The following is a 22,119-nucleotide window of genomic DNA, read 5'->3' on the forward strand; positions in this document are numbered from 1 at the left end:
AAAGATGATTGTAGCTCGATCCGCGACCATTCCGTTACATGGAATCGAGAGTTTGAAAAGCTGTAGTTTCAATGAGTTATTGTGTAAACCGCCCGTAGAATATCTTATCTATATGTAATATTTATATTTTGATATTAGCATATGAATAAACAGACTATATCAATTTAAAATTATTTTATTAATCTACGTTGTGATTTTATGTTAATTTTATTTTTTTTAATAATGAAAATAACGTTAAAATATTACTATTACTGTTTATTTGTACGTTTGTTTTTAGTAAACCTTGTGAAAGTGAAATATCGTTTTCATAGGCACTGAAGTTACTCTACCCCTATGACCACCATATATTTTCATATTTTTGCATTTCTGCACAAAATGCAGAATATTTTTCAAGATCAGAACTTGGGATGTCTTTCACAGCTTACAGTTTGGAAAAAAAATAGGTTAGTCTACTGCTAAAGAATCAGAAGAAGTAAATCAGAATTTAAAACAGCTTAGTCGTCTTACTAGTTATGTGTCTCAGATTGTGTTGTATACAAGTATTGAAAATCTCAGCCACAGTGCAGTTGTTGCAAATCCCTAAAAATTCAATTAAGTAAACTTGTCTAGCAAAAAAAAGGAAAACGCATGCATTTAAAGGAATGCATGCATTTATCTGCAAGTTTTCAAAAGACAAAGCAAAAGTAACTGAGAAAAATGATCAGTGCTGCTGGGATTTTGAGCCAATGTTTTATAGAGTATATACTGCTAGAAAATGAAGTGCCGTTATAGTGGCTATGTTAATTCTTTAACCAGGACTCTTGCAGTGCTGTAAGCGAAACATGCCCTGATTTTCTCTTGCTTTTTTTATGGCAAAGTGACACCTCTCTCCTAGCAGAGTTTAACATCCTGTTGTCCTGGTTGTCCGTTGTCTCAGGTCATGGCTGAGAGAGCTGGGGGCACAGCGAGAACAATAGGCGAGCAGAGTAAGGTTTGTGGGAGAAATCTAGGCTGGTGCCACAGTGTCTGGAGCGCCTCTTTGCTCTCTCATCCAGCTTTTGTTCAGCTGCAAAAGCTATCAGCACTTCCTACTGACACCGACAATAACTCCACACAGCTGGGCCCTTTTAATCTTGTTTACAGCACATCAAGGCAGGGAGAGGGAAAAAAAAGTGAAACATATTAGCTCCTGATTTTAACTGACAGAGAAGAGCCGCCCCCCCACTGGTCAGCTGCGGCACAATGGTTAATTAGAAAAGGTTAGATTATTCGTGGTGGGTTTTAAATGAGCAATTAACTGATGTGTAAAAAAACAAGTTCCGTGGCTTCTCTTTACCCCTCTCCCCCTTACTCGCTAATCTTCCCATTATTTTATGTATTTTGCATTAATAATGAATTGAAATAATGAGCCAAACATTGCTTGGTGTTTGGTGTGAATCCAGAAGTGGAATACCAGCAGTCGCTAACTCCACCCTTGAAGGCAGGCTTCCATTTTCCAAGATTTCTCTGCATCTTTTCCTTTCAATGTTTTCCATTTTTCGCAGAGGAAATGTATGGGCCATCCACACCCTCTTTATCTTTTATTGTTTTTTCTGACGGGCAAAATCCAAGAAAAGAAAGCTTGGAGGAAGAAAATCTAGGTGTCAAGTTAATATTAAGGAAAAAAGACGCAGCCACTATGATTATTGCAAAGGAACAGGTAAGGGGTTTATTCCACGCTGAAAAGAAAGGAAACCCAACGTTTGGGCCGTGGAGCTTTCTGCAGGTCCAGTTACCTGCTCCTCTGCAGCCTACGCATGCTGAAGCAGTACCTACTTGCACTATTATTATGTCTGCTAATACAGAAAGGTACTTCTGTGAAAAAATATCTTAATGTACAGAATGGTTTTAAAGACTCAAGTGATAGAATAAGAAAATAAGACACAAAGTAGACTAGGCCACTTGTTTAAGGGCTTCAGTAGAGCAATATTGTAATTTATTATTTCAACATCACATACTTCTTCCTTGCATTTATGTAGAGCTTTTCATCCCAAAGGATCCCAAAGCACCCTAAAGCACTGAGACACAACACCCTCTTACATGATATGCGGCTGCCAGCAGTTCAGGAGGAGTAGAGAGAGGTTACTTCACCAGTTGAATGAAGGAAAGATTGTCCATTAGGCCTGGCTGCAGCCGCCCAGATTGAAATTGAACTGGGACACCTGGGCAAACAGTAACATGGGATCTTTAGAGAGAACAGAGGAAAAAGTTACAAATTAAAAGAGGACATTCAGTCAGTTCACCCTGTTTGGCTGATAGTAGCTAATTGATTCATGGATCTCAGCCCATCCGTGACCAAGTAATCACCACTGTGATTTAATGTCAGGATGTCATCTGAATGACAGCACTTTCTTTGGCTCAGTGTCCCTCGTCACTATACTAGGGCTTTGGTTTGGAAATTCTGGTCCCCAGGAAAACATTGCTGCTCTACGACTCCTAGCTCAGTAACGACCAGGCTCAGCCTTGCTTAGCTTCTGGGATCTGATAAGATCAGCCTGCAAGACAGTACAGCGTCTGTCCCATCTCTAACGGGAATGGAGTCTTGTGAAAGTGATTCAAGCACAGAGTGATTTTTCAACTGCTCAGACAAGGCTAGGAGCTAGTGAATGTGGTGCAACTGAAACTGTGAATTCTTCAATTGTAGTCAAGCAGAATTGGATTTTAAGAGGGAAAACCCACCCTTGTACCAGTACAGTAATTGCAAACTCAGCCTGCTACTACCCAAATGAAGTGTTAAATCCCCCTGAAGCAGCACCATCAGGCTATCCTATGGTAGCTCACTATGAGCACTAGAAAGGTTTGGAAAGTACAAGCATAGTGCAACATTTAGGGCTGTCTGTGTCCAGCATTGGGTTTCTGTTCATCTTCAAAAGTGAACACTAAGAAAACCTGTTCTGGTGTCAATATTGAAGAAGGTGGTTTTGTTTTTGTATAGGAAACACGAACTCGGTAAATTGGAATTTCCCACCTCTTTACCTTTTTTAAAGTCGAAGGCATAATTCATTTATTTATTTTTTCTTAATTACACTGAGCTGTGTATGATTATATTTAAATAGTGGTAAAACTCAGCGCCCTAAAAATTCTACAGCCAACAAGTACAAAAATTCATTTGCAACTTTTAAAGCTTTTCTTGGATGTGCAGAATATTTGTTTTATATGGTAGATGTACCTAGGCTGTAATTTATCCACTATGAAGGCAGCAGTCAAGCAAATTAAGTGTGCAGTATATGTATATATGCATATGTATACAAAGATATGAATGTGTACATGCAAGTGTGTGCTTGTGGGAGTGGGTCTGTATATAAGGACATTCCACACATCCTCATCAGCTGTGGGATGTGTCAGTGTTTCAAAATATTTCATTCCTGTTTAACTGATAATGATCACCTGTACGCAGGTGTGCAAAGCTTAGCAAAAGCACAGGTGGGGGACCTCTGTATCCGTGGGAACTTGGCACCATATAAAGCATTAACACATATTTATCAGGTATCCTTGACACTTACTTTATGAAATCAGGTGAATATGAACAGGCTTTATTGTTTTACAGTGACTTATTCACTATTATATGATCCCTACCTCTCCCTGTTTCCCACGCTCAGGTTTGCTTGATTCCAGGAAAGCCTTATTGCCCTGCACAAGCTAAGTCAAAGATGGACATCCCAACCTTTTCTGACCTTTCATACATGTGTATAAACAATGGAGAAATCATGTATTTTCACAGTGATAAAATCAAAAGTGCCCCCACCCCCTTTTCACACTGTAAAATACTCTTAGATGAAACAAAGTAGATCAGGGAAAGCAATGACAGAATAGACTGTAATGTTAAGAAACCTGTGTACCCTCTTAAAGTACACCATGTCCTGTGCTTCATAATGCTCAGCTTCTCTTCCGAGATTCAGAGGTGCATGTTTCTGATCTCTTGGCTGTGATCTTGTCTTCAGTTCCACCAACATGAGCGTGCAATCTGTGCTCCCATTTGCAGCATCAGAACCCTGGAAACAATGCAGCCTTCAAAGCGGGAATACTTCTTGGACCACAGGGAAGCATTGTCACACGAGTTAGGTGGTGCATTGGCTCAGCTGCCTGTTATGGATACCGACTATTGACCTCTGTGTTGAATTCATTGTAGCGGTCAGTAAGGTCAGGGTCAGGGGATTGTGACAGCCGAGAAAAGGATCCTAAATACCATGCATTGTGAGGCTCTATGTGCTCCTCAGTATACAAAGAAACAAGGCTACTTTTCACAAGCAAAACCCAATTGGGTACTTTCTCTGCTTTGCAGATGTGCCTGGCTTGGCTGTACCTGGCTCTAAGTGGTATTTGCTAAATTCTAGGGCATTTTGCCACTCTAAAAATTGTGGGCTGCAGGACCAAGCAAAATAATTTTAAGCTTGGTAAATACTCTTACCCTATAATCTCAGTGAATGTGCTGTGCAGTGGGAGCATTTAGAACAGAGACAGCTTTGGAGAGACTATTTGAGATCCTTCCAATTTTAGGTTTGGTGGCAGTCAGTAAATACCAGGGGTTTCAACAACCTTAAAAAAATGCAATATCGATAACTCCAGGCTAATCAAACCATTTTGCTCACCCAGTTATAGGCCCATAAACCTACTCAGTATGTCTTTTGAAATGTCCAATTCAATATGAGCCAACAATATTGCCTGGTAGTTTACTGTACAGTACTGTAAGCCCTTTGTGCAAAGAAGTTATTACCATACTCGTGACTATGCCTTCTGAGACAGTTTTAAAGTTATTATCTGAGATCCTACCAACTTTAGGTTTGGTGACAGTGAGTTAATATCATGGGTATCAACAGTGTTGAAAAAAAATATAATTGTGGTGTAGGGGTTGAAGATCTGGACTCTGATCAGTTCTGGGTTCAAATCCTCATTGAGGAATAGTTAATGTGTGAGCAAGGAGCATAATTCAGATAAGTGATATCTTAATTAATTCCTTCTTGTCTAAGTTCCATGATATGCCCACAACAGGTGAGCACATATCAGCCAAGCAACATTTCTGAATTGTAACCAGTAGCACTTTTATGACTTATTATATATACTGCCATGGATTTAAACCCACAATAAGTGACGTTGCGTTCACTTAATTTGAAAATGGTGAAAGAATGATAAAGATGTTTAAAAAGCATAAAGGTCAATAATGAATTCAACCCTGCTGATATCTGGGAATTATTTCTCTTCAGTGCTGGTGTGCTGTGTGAGAACTAATTGCATAAAATATGATAAGGGGGATAAAGGCACTGATTTGTTCTCCTGGCTGTCATTATGAGTTGCATTGGAATGAGCAGCTCTGTTATAGGCAGTAATGGGCATCTCTCAAGGGAGGCCTCCGGTTTGTTGACACACACTCCTGTTTAGTGATGTGTCATGAAATTAGCAGGACAATCTAATTTCATTTATGAACTACTTTAGATCCAGGCACACATGCAGATGGCCCAACATGCTATAGGAATAACGGAAAACCTATTTCCAGTTCTTGAGAATGAGTATTTTGAATGCTATATGATGCATATGATAAATTGGCACAGAAAGCATATGGTGGCCTATTAATAGTCTTTGGAGGTTCCCATCTGTGTTCTCAACCCAGCTGTGTCCAAGATTAACCAAAAGGAAAAATGAAGGTGATATTGGAACAGAAACACGTGCAAACATTCCAAAGGAAAAAAAGCAATTGTCTTTAATGTACGGTAGATGCAAATATGCCCAAAGAGGTACAATTCCTTTAACAACATGCGATAATAATGCCCTGATTTGTGGGTCTCTCCCCCAGTTTGAGCTGAACTTGTGGCCGCCCTCTCTTTCACACTGAGGGGGAGACACTGGGTGGGCACTTGGAGCAGCTTGTCTGCTCATTCAGAGCCTGAGCACAGGGCTCTCTGTGAGCCTGGTTCCCACACACACTATCAAAGCACTTAATAGCTTCTAATTAGCTCGCCATCTGCTAGTGACAGTGTACCAATGGCACGCAAAGATCTATTGAGAGCATGGACATTGTGCAGTGGAATACTTTCCACTCCAATAGCAATTGCTTGGAGAAGCTGGCAATGGAGGCTATACACGGTCAGGGGCTTTGTGGCACAAAGGGAGACACTGTTATAGCTTGTAGCAAATCTAATAATGCCAGAGTCCCTTTCCTGCACTAGGCCTGCCAGTCTGCCTATTGGCTGTGAGTCTTCCTCCAGCTACAGATGTAGGAGTTAACTCATCTCGCAGCTCATCAGATCAGTAAAAAGACCCACTTCCCATAAGCTGTTTTCAGCAATGCTAAGGTAATAAATGCAATCAATCCCTCTATTGAGCATTCACCGCTTGGCAAAAATAGTCATTAGGCAGGTTGTGGGAGCCCCCACTTGAACCAGTGTGAGCTGGGTGGCAAAGTTTAGCAGTTTAGACACTTAAGCAGAGTTAAGAGTGCGGAACAGCTGTAGCAAGTTCCGTAGGGCTCTTCAAAGCAGGTATCAATGAATGAACAAGGTGTTGGTCAGGGTCATCCCTTAGCAAAGCACAGTGGCACCATAGCATTGAAGTGTTCAAATCGCGAGGCTAACCACCATTATTCAAAGCTGCTGAAAATGCAAATTTCTCTTCCCATTTGACAGAGAGAAAGAAAAAAAATTCCTTTGCTCAAAATCTCCTTTTCTTCTGAGGCTCCATTCTTTCATGAATGCCCTTTTGAAATTAAAGCATCCCTTTCATCATTTTCAAAATCAATAGCAAAATGGAGATTTTTTTAAGATATAGATTTAAGAATGGTTTAACCAAGATATGATGAACTCAATGTGAAAAACAATGTTTAAAAAACATGGAAGAGGTCCATTTTAATTGCTTTTATGAAAAAAGACAAAACACTCCCATTAAAAATGACAGATGTGTTACATTGTTTCCTAACACGATCATTATATCTCTTCCCCTTCAAAAACATCCTTCTATTTCCTATTTTAAAACGTCCAAATAAAACTGCTTGGATGCTGTAGAAAAAATAATGGTGACAATCTGGCTTCTACTAAAAAAAAAGCATTTCCAGTCTCTGTGAGCCTCTTTTAATGAATGTTATGGTGGCGGCTCAGATTAAGTGGACAAAAAAGCATTTTGCAACTCGTTTCTTCTTTTGCTCCTTTAGAAAACCTTGCTGAAAAAGGGTCTTTAGAAAAGACCAGCTGTTCACAGCTGGCCAACAGCAAGACGTCTTTGGCCAGGCAACGATTTATAGCTTCTCGGCAGCTGTCACCCCAACGGAAAAACAAGTGAAAATAAAGCTTGGCAAATGGTCTGAAGGGCTAGCACAGGAGCAAACAGGACAGCACCAAATCCCTATAGGAAGAAGAGGTTCCTAACATTTTAAATGCTGGGGAATATTTCCTCAATGATTAGATTCAACCTCAGTTTACTCCAATGGGAAATAAGGCATTGCTTCAGTACACAATCATTGGAGATCATCGTTGTGGAAACAGAAGCTAGCAGTCAGCGCATGTTTAATGCGGGAAAGCAAATATATTGAAACCTATATCCCGAGATACACAATGTCCATGTCAGCCTTTTCCTGTACAACATTCACAACGATTGCAGATTTCAATTCATGGCAAAAACAGTATGTTCGTTGCGTTATATCCATAGGTGACTTATCGGAATGTGCTATTATGGCCTCTCAAAGAGATGTTGCAATTCCAGGGAAGCAGCTATCCATTGATTAATGGTAAGAAGGACAAAGAAGTCAACAGGAGCAACATTATTGTGAAGTGATGTTATGCAGGAACCCTCAGGCAGTGTTCCACTATATTCCATTGGTAAGCAAGAGAGTCTGGCTGGGAAGCAGCTGTGCACATCTGAACTCAAGCACAAGGTTCTAACCGGTCTCAGCTCAGATCATATTGATGTTCAACTGCAATGAAGCTTTCTCTGTATGAAGGACATATCAATATCACCCCTGTAAACTTATCCAGGTATAAGTTGGATAGATTGGAGAGAGACACAGTATAGTTCTATATATGTAATAAATCCCACAGAATTTTTGTAAGACTATCTGTTAGTGGCCATTTTCCAGATTTTCTTGTGCCCATTCACATCCTATTTTTGTTTCTTGTACATTTCAAGGAGTGGTTACAAAGCTATTCTTCCATGAGAGGCCCTCGGGACATCTCCGCATATTTAGCTTATATCATAAGAAATGGTCAAATGAATTATTGCAATGCATATTTGATTCATAGAAACCTACTTTCTATGAAGAAATACCGACCATAACGGTAAGGATTCCAGTAAAGTTGCCTTCAAAACTATGTATAATATATTGTATGTGGCTGATTTTGGAATACATTAAAACGCAAATATGCTTTTGCAAGCAGTTGTTTTTTTAACTTGCAAAATGTCATGATGACTCTGTTTCCCCTTGTCAGGCCAAGGTTATCGGACACTTCTGCTTGCTAACACTGATGTCATCTTGCCTTGCTGACTTTTTATTGATTATTCTTTCTTTCAAGGCTGTGCAATAACCTTGGCCAGTAACGTCATTGTAAAGGAGAATTGTTTCAGGTGTTGTAGAATAAATCATCGATGATATGATGTCTTAATGGGCGGGGACAGGAATTAACCACAGGTAGTATGTGTTAGAGACCTGTTCAGCTCTGCAGTCCCACCCATAGATTAAACTTTAAATCCCTTCCTTCTCAGGCTTTACCTGTCCCTTTACAAAGGTCTTCAGACTATTGTTCAGCTCTCCCAAGAAATACTGACAAACTGAACAGGTGGATGGTCCTTAGCCTTGATATGCACAGGAGACCCACCTTCTTACAATGAACACATAATCTCCTGCTTTAAAAAAGTAACCTTTCTGCACCTCTGTATTGAAATGGGCACAAGTGCATGCATTTGCACTTACAGTATATAGATTTGAACTCACAATCCATCTTCAACACTGACATCACATGCAGATATGTGACTTTTACTGTGATTACACTGCAGTTAAACTAGAATCCAGAAACATAGCTACAGGTAGAACTTTTCATTTAATGTTATGATTCACAATTACATACAATGTACTCCAAAATGAAACTAAGCTTTTGTTAAATATATAATGATCAAGAGACCACGTGAAGTCTGTAGATATTTGTATGGCAATCAATATAGTATAGAATACTATCCGATTTATCTACATAGAACCAGAAAAGAGAGGCATATTGAAAAATTGTTCTTTGCCTTAAGAATGTTTTATTTTCAATTGGAAATACTACAACATATTTTCTGATTCTTTTTGCGACTTTTGGTGTACTGCTAAAATGAAGACTAACTTATCTAGCTGCATGCCAGCTTTGCTACAAGCTCGAAAATCCCTGAATATCACTTTCCTCTCATATGGCAAGCCTTAAAAGGCAACCAGACCAAATGGGAATGCAAACATGTGAAGTGCAATTTACAGATTTTTGAATAAGGCTATTGGTCAGAAGATGCTGACTGTGAAAAGTTTTCTCCCACGCTGCCCCATACTGTATAAGGAAACTCCACCACTAACTCCATTGTAACAATCTGCGTGTTTAACAAGAGGTCATAGATCAGCTTGCCTCCATGCATAAAAGAGTTCCTCGTCAGTAAAGGCTCTTGTCAGTCTGCACGGCTCATGAATTCTCCCTACTGAGGCGTTAATACAGCTCTCCCATTCAGCATAGCTTCCTGAGCTTTCAACACCTGCCTGAGCCGTGCTCCACCTTGTGTATAAGCTGCTACAATGATGAATGTACCTTACACAGATAGGTGTATTATTTGAAAAGAGGCATGTGAATGGGTGCGGGGGAATATAGGAAGTTTTTGTGCATGTGTGTGTGTGTGCTGTTTTGCTTTTGTTTCCTTTTTCCATTATCTGAAAAAAGTGTAAAAAAATAAGCTCGCCAAAGAAACTGCCTTTGTTGTGCAGTGCAGGCCACCTGTTCACCTCAGTGGGAGCTTTATTGAGAGGTGACCACTGCACACAATGTCTGTAAAGCCCCACCCTGCACAGAAAGCCTGGGAAAAGAGAACAGGTGTTCAGTCCTAACCAGCAGGCTTGCATACAGCCAAGTGAGAGAGAGTATAGGGACATGGCTGGTACCTCGACCGTCAATAGAAACTCAGATGATTATCAGGCACAGGCAGCAGACTGGTCCAGTTAGTTTATGTAGGGGAGCCACACTGTGGCTGCAAGACTGGAATTGCTCGTCCATTACAAAAGGCTGATTAGTGAATCCTTAAATGTGCAAATCACTTAAACAATCTGATGCTGTTTTATACATGTCTATACGACTATACTGTAATTTTAATGGAATTAAAATATATATGAAAAGGAGTTATTTGAGTTACTGGAATTACGGTTTTAAAGTTGTTTTAAAAGAAACATCACAGTAAGTCATTTTATCTTGCTCATTTCATCTTAGATAATTAGCTATAAAGTAGAGCTGGCTTGCACTTTGTTATTATTGTTTTTATAGGGAATTATATATAAAGTATATATGTCTTTAAATGAATAAATCAATATTACATTGATTATATAAGTAACATCAGTATTCATAGCTTCATAGATAAAAGTATATAATAACAGGAATAATAAAAATAAGAAGAAGGACAAGGATAAGAAATATTATTTTGAAACACCAAAGTGATATTTATCACTGGTATTCCCAGGCTCACAAATCTTAAATATTGAGTTCATACAATGTAGATTAAATTGTTGTGGAGGGGTGATAAAACTTCACAGTTCACTAAAGGAAGTCAGGCACTCACCACGATGTCACAGCAATTAATACTTTTAAACCCTTTCTCACACAATAAAAATAACAGCAGTCGAAGCAGAAAAGTAAAGGACTAGGTATAATCAGTTCACTGCTTCATGTGTCTTATAAACCACCGTGCCATAAAGGAGTTAATGAGCGTCTTCATCAGCTTTTAGTATCTCCCAACCTGCTGTCATCCTCCCCCAGGCTGTTTACAAGAATGTCTTTTCCTGCAGCACGGCCTGCATAGCCAGGGTGCTATGATTCTATTATGGGACTCCACCGTTTTAAGCACAAGGCTTTGTCAGATTGCCCTGCATTCTCAAGAGAGAGCCCCAATCAGGGTGAGTTAAAAGGAAAAAACATGAATGCAACAGAAGGTGCCCTGTTTTTTTTTTCAGATTGTTTTAGGCCGGCCTCAATGAAGGACGAGAATGTGTGAGCAAGTGTGAGAATGAACGGGAGAGAGAGAGAGAAAAGGGGGACCTGTTGAATGGGAAGTGTACCCAGCAGCAATGGAGAGAAAAATTCCTGTGTCCTTCCAAGAGCCCTCCCCTCAGCCCTGGGAAAATCAAACAGGCGGTTCAAGCGAGGCTGGCAATCTGCTGCAACCAGCGGTGGGAAGGACCAAAGGTTGCTGGGACTCTCAAAAGCACCTCAACCAGCTTTAGACTTGCGCAGAGTGAAAGACTAATGGCTTAATTATCATGTGAATTCTGGGAACAGCAGAGAGCTCCAAGTAACACCAAGCACAGCTCCATATGGCACTCGCTCAGCAACCAGGATAGATCATGGACACTTCCAGAGTAGAGGGGTCGCCTCCCAGCCATTGATATCAAAGGCCCTGTGTAAACTGGAACCACTAAGTCAGAGGGTCTTAGCAACTTGCTCTATTATGGGACGGGCTGGACCACACATGGGACACTGGCTGCTTGTTGCTGACACTTTGTCTTTTAATGAGCGGTGAAGCAGGGTTTTCTGAGAAGGAAACTTCTGGCCACGGAGAGTAATTTAGTTCCTCGGTCCTCCGTGCAGTAAATCATTGATTTGATGTCCCCCTGAATGATAGTGCGCTTCGCGGGATTCTCATGACTCTTTGGATGTGGTGTCTTGTTTGGTGTGTGTTTTGTATGGCAATTTGTCGTTTTGTTTTAAAATGACAACACCTCTTCTCTTGTAGTCTGAGTTTTTGCTTGTTCACCCTCTAAAACCAGGTTATTAAATCATACTGCCAAGTGTAAGCGTTTGTATAATAACGTGAATGAATTTAACAACAAAATAAGAACAAAAATAATAATTGTAAGAAGGAGGGATTTTGTTAAATGACATCTGGACACCTGTTGATATTGCATCCCTTTCAGTTTTATTCATTTTTAACATGTTCCCTTCAGATAACGGGTGGTTTTCAAGTATTTCAAGTAAGGTTTTTGCCATTTTTTTCTATTGCCAGAGGAATGGATATCTCCTACATCTTGAACAGAGGTAATATTACAAATGCTCAGCTCTTGAAAACTACGTGCATCCAGACTTGCCCTACAGGTTCATCATGATGCAATAGTGTGAGGAAGAGCTTGTAAATCTACAATTCTATCCTCATCCTGGCTTTCTCAGACATATTTAACTATAATCAGCAATCACACATGGAAGGAAAAAACACTATTTCTACTTGATAACTAGGCTGCATTTGGACAGCAGTAAATAATGCGTGAGCTGAACATTGCATTAAAGGTAAGAAAGCTCATTCTGTGTCATTGCGCTGTGCTGGGTGTGGGTAAGCAGTTTTCCAGCAATGAGGTACAAGCTGAGGAACAGGATATCTGGATGTCAGTGCTGGTGGTTTGTGCAGCACGTAGCTCTCCGCTTAAACGGTAACTCAATTTAGATTTTTAAGAACTTTATTTACTTTTCACAAATATATACAGAGACTCACAAAAGAGAAAACTTTACATTAATATAAATACCTAAAACAGTATGTATGCACACATCTGGATAAGTTTACAAAGCAATAGTTACATAACAATAAGAATCGCTTCCAAGACATGACAAATGCCATTTTTCTTTACATGATTATCGATATGACAGGGTTTGAGACTCAGTCCTCTGCCCTCTATTTTCCACCAATTTTCTGCTTCCTCCTTCCCTGCTCTCCACTGATCTCTGAGGTAGTAGTTGTCTCTAATAATGGACCAGGCTAAACCAGGCTACCTGCTCCCTTGATTTACATGGTAGCTCTCCTCCATGGTGCCTTCTGTCAGCTTGTGTGCAAGACCCGCCAGGGGGCCACTGAGCTCAGCAGGATGGGTGGTTGTGGTACGTGCCCGCTGCAGAGAGCACCACTTTCTAGGAAGGCTATGGGGTTACTTTGTGGTGGCAGTGCAGCTCTCTGTTACAACCACCCCAGATGCTGAGAGGGTGCAGGCGGTGGGCACAACTCCTTCCTGATTCTTTCTACTCTTACCCAATGAGGAAAATCATCCCCATTTTTATTTATTACATTATAAAATGCACCAGTATTTTTATTTTTAACATATTACTGCTCAAGAAGATATAAACAATATTATTTGCAACTTAGATCATGAAGGGGAAATATTATAGTTAATATAGCACATTAAACTAATGTGTAACATTAAAAAGACAGAGTATTCCTTAAAAGCTAGAGTTTCTCAGAACCCAGAGTCTTCTGAGACAAGGACCCCAGCAGTGTTATGATTGATTTGGGGTAACAGTTATATATATATATATTACTTGGCAAAGAATAAGCCTGAAATTATCATCAAGGTTACTTTTCCCTTGCTAATCCTTTTTTAATTTTGTGTATAACCAGAAAGGAAGAGGAGCAAGACAATAACTATAATTATAATTATTATAAAGAGGCTGATGTTCACATAGTTTTCTAATTATAACCATATTTTTCTAATTATTATTGCAAATAAAGACAGAAATGGACAAGATACATGCACAGATCCAATCAGTGCGAATAATAGCTTGTTAGTGTCATTATTGAATATACAGTGGGACGCAGGTAGTCTACTTAATCTTTTTTTTTAATTATTGATTTTTTTCAGGCATATTTGAAGACAGCCATGTTTTGATAAGGCCCCATGGGATCTGATGGAGGTTGTGTACACAGGATATCCAGAGCGCTTCAAGAATGAGAAAAGAAGCAACAGGCTTCCCGAAACAGATTAAATATTATTGTAGGAATCTTTTATGCTTCTATTAATAGAGAGTGCAGCTGTTCTATAATTACATCCCTGTAAAACATATTCTACTGGGGCCAAATTTAAATCTAGTAGCCCCATTGAGAATATAGGATGTGTCACACTTTCATGCCAATGCAAGCAAAGTGTTGCAGTCTTCACAGTAGACAACCTCTGATTGCAAACCACTGATCAATTTCACTGATAGCAAATCTATTCAAAAAATACACTTACTTCAGTTAAAACGGCTTTAATAGAAATTTAAAAAATACTTAATACTAAATTAGTAGAAGTGGAAATTACATATAGCATTTGAGGCAGGAAAGCTAACAACAAACTGATTTAATATATTAGAACTAGTTCACCCTTAAGTCCATCCAAATTGTTTCAGACGTTTTGATTAAAAAATAAAGTGTAACTCTCCCTTCTCTGACCAAAAGTCTTGAAACTGTCAGTTTCTATATACAGTGTTATATAAACTTTTTTCTTAGGTCATTCTCTGATCATACTAAAAATATGTAAATAGCTTTGTGTTCAGTTCTCAAATAAATCAGCATCTCTACAGTGTTCAGTGGGATCTATATCACAGATATCTTTGCTCATGGAAAGCTTTGGGCTTTTTTTACTGCATATTATTTTTTAAAATATCTTCCATTGAAAAAGTTGGCTGAAACAGAAGCAACCCCCCACTGAAATACTATTCTAGTCACAGAAATGCTTCTTATCCTCAAATATAAAGCCGGAGCTCCACAGCATTTGTACTTTGTCAAAACCGCTTCTGCTGTGAACAGTAACAATTTGCAATCCATGAAGTGAAACATTAAACCTGCTTTGCCTATTTTTTATTATTGTTTTCGAAACATGTTTTTCCCTCACAGTTGTGAGCAAAAGAGGAAATATAACCAGTGAGATTTTCAAAGCTTTTTGGTCCCAAACAGAATTTTCTCCTTGTCTTCTGAATGTAATTACAAAAGTATGAAAATGTCAAAGGAGCTGAAGCCAATACAGGTGTGAAAAAAATAATAAAATGTTGAAAAGAGAAAAGAAGGAGTACAATATGCCCTAGAGCAAACTTCTTTGAAAGTTACGCTTTCACCAGTTTTCAACAGTGTGGAGAAGTGGTTAGAATTCCAGACCTGGAATTGGGGTAATTTGAGTGTTCAAAAACGCAGGTGAGACAGTACCCTTGAGCAAAGAAGTTCACCCACGTTGCTCTAGTAATACCTAGCTGTTAAATTGGCGCAAATGTAAGTTGCTTTGGATGCAAGCATCAGGTAAATAAACAAGCGATTAATTCGTAGCAAACTTGTAAAAACCTTATACTGTTAAACTGCAAATTGCAGTAGCAGGGATATTCAGGTCGGTGTGTGTTTTTTTTATGCCTCCAACTCTCTGAAAGACTTATGCTAAATCTTACACTAAAGTGTTAGACAGTTACCGTACAAGCAGAAATGAAACTGTTCCAGTCTTAATATTCTAAAAAATCTCCAGCACCTCGTATCCTCCAGAAGGTTAAACCAGGAGACGTCTTCAGAATAATAACATAAGTGGGAGTGGATTTTAAACCAAGACCATGAAACACTTTGTTACATAAAAGGTTGTGAGAGTAGGGAACGAGCTTCCCTGCCATGTTGTTGAAGCCGATACTGCATGAGATCCTTGGATCAATTAGCTACAAACACGCTGAATGGGTAGAATGGGCTCCTCTCATTCTTCCGTTCATGTTGCTGCGTGATGGCGCAGAACACTTGATGTGTAACTGGAGAGCAGTGATGCCCAGTGCCACAAACAGTCAGGCACAGTGTTCAGTGTTTTCTGACTTTTTCTTAATGCAAACAACGCAGAAATCTTCCTTCTACTGAGAAAACCCTTGCCAATAAATTGTAAACCAGTCATCTGGAAAGGGAACCCAATTTAGAATGAATAAAACCAATAGCTCGTTATTCTCACCCCAGGGAGTAACCCAAAAGCTCACCGCCAGACTGTTTCACAGCATACACCTAATGCTTCTCTTAACCACATCCATGCTCCTCCTATAAAGAGCTGGTCACTCAGTAAACAGTTTGGGTCATCCAGTGTTCTGCAACTTTCTGATTCAACAGCCACTTTTCACTTCATTCTCATGTGAGATGGTGAATAATTTTCTGCACTGGCACTAATGTTTTGTTTTCTTTTCTTAATGTTAACTTTCTTATGGTGCAAGAAAGTACCTTCATATGAACTTTCAAATCATGTCCAGGCAACTGTGAACTGCCACGAAGTGAATCAGGAGATGCTACATTTTACGTTCTTGTTCAAAAAACGTCTTGCACCAGGATCATCACTTATATCTGGTATAATATCATATCTGCTGTCTAGGTTCACAGGTAATTTGTGTGATTATCCCTGCTGTTTGTGAATTGCACTGCACCGCATATTCTGAGGATTGTCTGTTTTACTAGACAGAAATCAACCTACATGACTCACCGTCTCTTACAGAATGAAACTTTCTCTGCAGCTGTTAAACCACATGTTGCGAGCATTACTGTCAATATTTTGTAACATTCTCCATATTTGGTCATTCTTTTTTTAACTCTGTCGAAATGCCTTAACTATAAAGCAGGTGCAAGTGGGTGGTGTATTAGTCATCACAGTTTCAGGCAGCTTCATTTATGCAAATTGGTCATTTCTAATTCAAAGCGAACAGATCATAGTTACTAAGACCTAACCACCATACCACATATTACAGCATTTGAATGATGGAAGTTTTAGGCCTTGTTTGTGTAGTCTATATGATGCATATTAAAAGGCACAGAAATTGTTCGAAGCACTGTACACATTCTTAAATCACTGCAGCATGACAGCAGTCCAGTCTGACGGAGGTGAGGATGTTTTTTGGCTCCGTAACAGAGACAGTGTGGTTAAAAGAGGTGGAAAGATCATGAAATAGGAACAGTGTGGGAAGTAAACTTTCTTCAGCTCCAGAAGAATAATGCTCTTTAAGACTGTTGTAATTTGCTTGTTATTAGCCTAGCACTGACGCCAGAGCTGCTGCTGTTTTGGGGCAGTGATCAAACAGCATAATGGGCGTTTCTGAAGAGCTTTATTTCTGAGGTTCTGACAGATGTGCTGTGAGTCAGGCTGGAGCAGCACATTGTCATACAAGCTGCAACAAAAGGGTGTTTTCCTGGGATCTACTGTATTTGGCAATACCACTGAGTCACTCATCTTGGGATAAATATGACACTTTTGCAGTGCTGTTGTAATCTTAAAACAAAACGAACTGGGTGTATTTTTACAAAGGTTGTTTAAAACCATTGAAAAATGCTGTCCTTCTTGTTGAAGGTAAAAAACACCTCTATTTATTATAAATAATTTCATTCTCATAACAACCAAACTATGAAACATACAAGAATATACCATGTATTTACATTTAACATGAATAACCAAATATATAAATAAATTCAGACTTTGGTAGGACATATGGCAAAGAGGTCTATGGATATAATAACTCAAGGTTTAGTATATCTATTAGTTTACAAAAAACATACATTTAAGACAAAGAAAACAAACTAAAACAAACCTTAGTTAGTATAAATACCATCCAGGGATGACTATCCTAAACTATGTGTCATTTATCTCAGCTATAACCAAAGAAACAGAAGAAAAGACAGCTGGCCTCCATTTCTCACACAGTCCTATTCTGCAGAAATAAAATTTGGCAATAGACATATTTTTAAGGGGAGATTCAAGTTAATACCACAATTCTTTTAAATATTTTTCAACAGCTCCTCCACTGCTTTTGTGCAGCATTTCTTCTTTAACAATGGACTTATTTTCCTTGATTTCCTGCTCCAGCCTGTTCACCTTAGTAGGAACTATTTCTAGTGCCACTGTCTAATATCTTGATTTTATGAGGTTTTTGTACTGCAGAGAGTTTATGGAGACATGATGAGATCAGCTCTTTACATGATTGTGTGATTAAATCAAAGAGATCAAGTTCTTCACTAGTGTTCAGTTTATGGAGATTGTAAACAAATTGTTCGAGAGGAGGTCAAAATTTAATTGCACTTACTTAAACACCTCCTGAGGACGCCTTTGTACACAACCACATCTTTGCACATCTACACCCTTGCAGCTGGCTTCCTGGCTCATTCCTCCCAAGCCAGCCTTGCTTACAGTCAGGCTGCCATTTCCTCAACCAGGCGAAATACAGCACATTTTAATACACTATACTAAATGTCATTGTCTCGTCCCATTAATTGGAACTTAACCAAAGTACTTAAATATATTTGGAACTTTTCTGTGGGCTTATACTCACAAAAGACTAATATTTCGACCAATATATAGTTATTATATTTATGAGGCTTTTCAGAATGTGAATTAAGATCTGTGTTAATTTGTATTTCTGGCTATTGAAGCTTAACATAAATAGATAATATATTCCTGTCAGTTTCATAGTACGCCTGAGACTGTCCCAGAGCATTGCAGGCTGGGTTGGTTTCTCTGCAGCATGAGCACAGCTCATATAGTTAGGATTAGGCCCTGTCCTTGTCCAGATTGCACTTTGAAAAAAGGCCACAAACCAGAATGGACACTTATGTGGCATCCTTGCTGTTTTGTTTGTTCTTAGTAGTAACAGTCCCTATGAATAAGGAATGCCCTTCACAAGGCCAGGCGGTCACAGTTCAGAAGCTTATCCCAGTTTCCTTGGTGTTCAGTGAACTGAAGGTATTAGGCTGCCCCTGGGTGGGATATATGGAATGTGCTCAGCAGGCAGAGAGCTCTGTCATGGCACTGCAAGGTGATAGTTGGCAGTAAGCACTGGGCTTTGGGCACTACAAGGCAGCTCTTATTAAACAGTGGTGAAAAAAACACAACCAGTTTGCAAAAGATAGTCAAGAGAATAAAGTTCGGATCCAGATGGTTTAGAGGGACCGATGTAGTTTTAAATATTATATGACATTTGGGTGGCGCAGTGGTTAGTAATACTAGACTGCAGTGTTGAGGCCCTGGGTTCAATTCCTAGTGTGAGATCTTCATGGGATTCGTATGTTATCCCATTATCGTGTGTTTTTTTTCCAGGGTACAAAGACATGCCGGTAGGTTGACTGGATTCTATAAATTGGTTCTGTAATGTACTGACATCCCTTCCGGGATGTATCCCACCTTGTGCCTGTTCCTTGGCAAATGGGTTTCAGCAGCCCTCTTGACCCGGTATTGGATGAAGCAGTTTAGAAAATTGATGGATCGTATTTAAAAGCATAAAAGCCTATATTTATTGGAAGTGCTAAAGCCAAAACAGAGGACCTATAGCCACTTTCCTATCGCAGCTTCAGGTACCTCTCACATTGTTTGTTAAAGCTACAATGCTCTCTCAGCTAACAGGGTGCTCAATGGAAAATATAGCACTCCGCTATATTTTATATATCCTTGGCTTACCATGTTAACTCCCTCTGTCAATATGAGAATGTGTTTGTACAGATAAACAATGGGAGAAAAGTGCTTTTCTCAAGGATAATTCTGGACTGATAACGTGACCCTGCATCCTTCATGTGTATGCCGGACCTTTTTTTCCCCAACAGCAACTCCAGCTTGACAAGCAAAACTGTGAACATGTTCAGACCACAGGATTCAACCGAGGATAGATTTTGTTTTGTATTGAGATTTGGGTTGCCAAAATTGCAGTGTGGACAATGACTCCAAGAGCACAATTGTATTTCTTTGTCATGAAAACGAGGAACAAAATAAAAAAGAATGTGTTCCTAATGGCATAATGTGTCCCAGCTTTGTAAAATGTAATCAGTCTGTTTCATACATGTGTTTGTTATTTATGCAGAATGTGAGTATGGGAGAAGCTGAGGCCAACTGTCTTTGCTTTCAGTAACATAGCTGAAATAAATGACACACAGTTGAGGAGTCATCCCTGGATGGTATTTATCTTAACTATGACTTGTTATTGTTTACATTTAGTAAGAAAGTCAAGCCATTGGCAAAGGTTGTATGTATCTGTGTTGAGAGCAGTATTAAGGGTACAAATCTTTGTTTGGTGACAACGCTTTTAACAATCTGTCTCCAGGCTTGATGAGTGCAATTTTAACTGAATAAGTGGAGCAATTATGTTTGAATTTCCAGGGAAGAAGGCCATGTGAGTACATGTAAATGAATACATAATCCAAAATGCTATTCTCACTGAAAAGTGGCATCCTCGCTTTGGCAATAATATAAAATTGTGTTTTTCAAACAGATTTGAGGAACAAACCCCCCTCCCAAAAAACACAGCAAAACACTTCTCTTCTCTCAGCTTTTCAATAACCTTTCTTTTCAGTCTGTTTCATTTCTTATGAAAAAGGCAGAAGATGGGATCCTTTAGCAGATGGCAAAGGCTTAAAAATAAAAAGGACAGAGAGAGACATGCAGAAAAGGGAAAAGAGTGGGAGTGAGTGAGAACCGTGCTGCTTTCTCAGACCCTAGGCATGATTCCTTCAGATGTTCAGCTCCTTCAAATGCTAATAGAGCAGTTTTCTCTGTCTTTCTTAGCATGACAATGCTGGGAAAGTTGCAGACCTAAACTCTGTCTTTGTCCACTCAGTGAAAGCATTCCTGGGCATCTCGGAGGAGAGTGGAGACAGTTGTGAGCCTTTCATTTGTGCAGATTAGTGAAGGAGCAGTTACTAAGCAGAAGGCTCTAGCTTTCAATAAAGGTGTGTAGCCAGGGTGAGACAGTAAATTGATTAACCCTTTCTGTGCCTCTCTCAGCTGCTTCTCTTCTGGATCTGCTGCCCCCTGGGTGACACAGAGCCGGGTGATTTCATGCATGATGGAGCAGCACTTTGGAACTGACCCAGATACCCACCGCGTTTCCACATGTGGGCAAAGCAAATGGAATTTAAAAATAAATACTTTAAAATGACAGTTATATACTGGGGCTAATGTTTTCATTGTTGTTGTTGGTGGTGGTTTTCAGTTTTTCTTCTTGGAGAATCAAAGCCTTCGCTGGGACCAGAAAAGCAGTTGTTTTGCAAATTACCTCTCGGGTAACGTCAAATATTGAGACCTTGAAAATTGTAGGATCTGTTTGACTATTGAAAAGAAAAACAAAAAACCTGACTTTGTACAATTGAATACGCTCAATCTGGAATGCCAAAAATAAAATAAAGAAATGAAAGTCATGGGGGATGATTGATGCATCTCTCCGGAATGTACCATAATGACATTACTGTTTCTGACCCAATGCTGAAGTTGAGTGGTAGAAAGTACTATTCTTTTTGATGCGACGCATGAAAGAAAAGAGGGAAAAGTTTTCTGGTCAGAATTGAACACGAGACTTGGACTGGACACTGCCTGCTGATAAAAAAGGGAAAGCTCTTGCTCTGCTTGTGTTTCCTTTAAAACTGATTTAACTGTTTAAATACATTATGCAAATGCAATCAGGTAAGTGAGAAGTACAGCACACATTTCCTGTTGCTTTGGAAAATGCTTCCTAAGTGTCAGGCAATTAGCAGCCAATGCCCTATTAACAATGTTCACACCCCAGAAAAACAGTTTTTCTAGTGGGGTGCCAAAGGAAATATTGCCCACCACTTTCTCTACAGTGTATTTCTAATGCAAATTGGAACCCTTTTCTAAAACATGCATATATGTACACATACACTATATATGTTTAATGGCTACTTTTCATTCTAAAACACAACAGGATTGGTTTAGATTACAGTCAAGGAAAGAGATTTTACTAAGATCATTTGAAAAATAAAAATTCCCCCTCAGATTTACTCACATCACACTAGTGGCCACTTTTTCCATCATGCCCTCAAAAATCATCGAAAAAAAGATAAAGATGTTTCAGAACAGGCTCAAAACAGTCATTTTTATTTTCAAATCAGTGACCTCCAAAAGGACCTTGTGTAATCTTACGCTACTAGGTAGGCCTGGCGTCTTTAAAAAAAAAAAACAACAGAACATTTCATTCCATAAAGAAATGCACAGGCCTTCAAACATTTCAGGTGGAAGCGCATGCAACTGGATGGGCATGTCATTCCAGAAAGCTGGAATAAAACGCAAGATGCTTGCACAGTGAGTGCGTAAATGGAATGTGTGTGCATGTGCGCACGTGTGAGAGAGCAGGGACAGTGGGTTGGGCAGAGGGTTACAGTACTGCAGGGTGAAGCAGA

General features: G+C 39.3%; 1 long non-coding RNA gene across 1 annotated transcript; it reads left to right on the forward strand.

Moving 5' to 3' along the window:
- The first annotated feature begins 12,230 nt into the window (after window positions 1–12,230).
- LOC148648197 (uncharacterized) lies at window positions 12,231–20,869 on the forward strand. The gene is made up of 2 exons (XR_015926770.1): window positions 12,231–12,497; window positions 20,708–20,869. It is a non-coding gene; the product is annotated as an uncharacterized LOC148648197 (long non-coding RNA).
- The last annotated feature ends 1,250 nt before the right edge of the window (window positions 20,870–22,119 follow it).

The sequence above is a fragment of the Lepisosteus platostomus genome, chromosome 15, assembly GCF_059453375.1.
Source record: "Lepisosteus platostomus isolate fLepPlt1 chromosome 15, fLepPlt1.hap1, whole genome shotgun sequence".
Taxonomy (NCBI): Eukaryota; Metazoa; Chordata; class Actinopteri; order Semionotiformes; family Lepisosteidae; genus Lepisosteus; species Lepisosteus platostomus.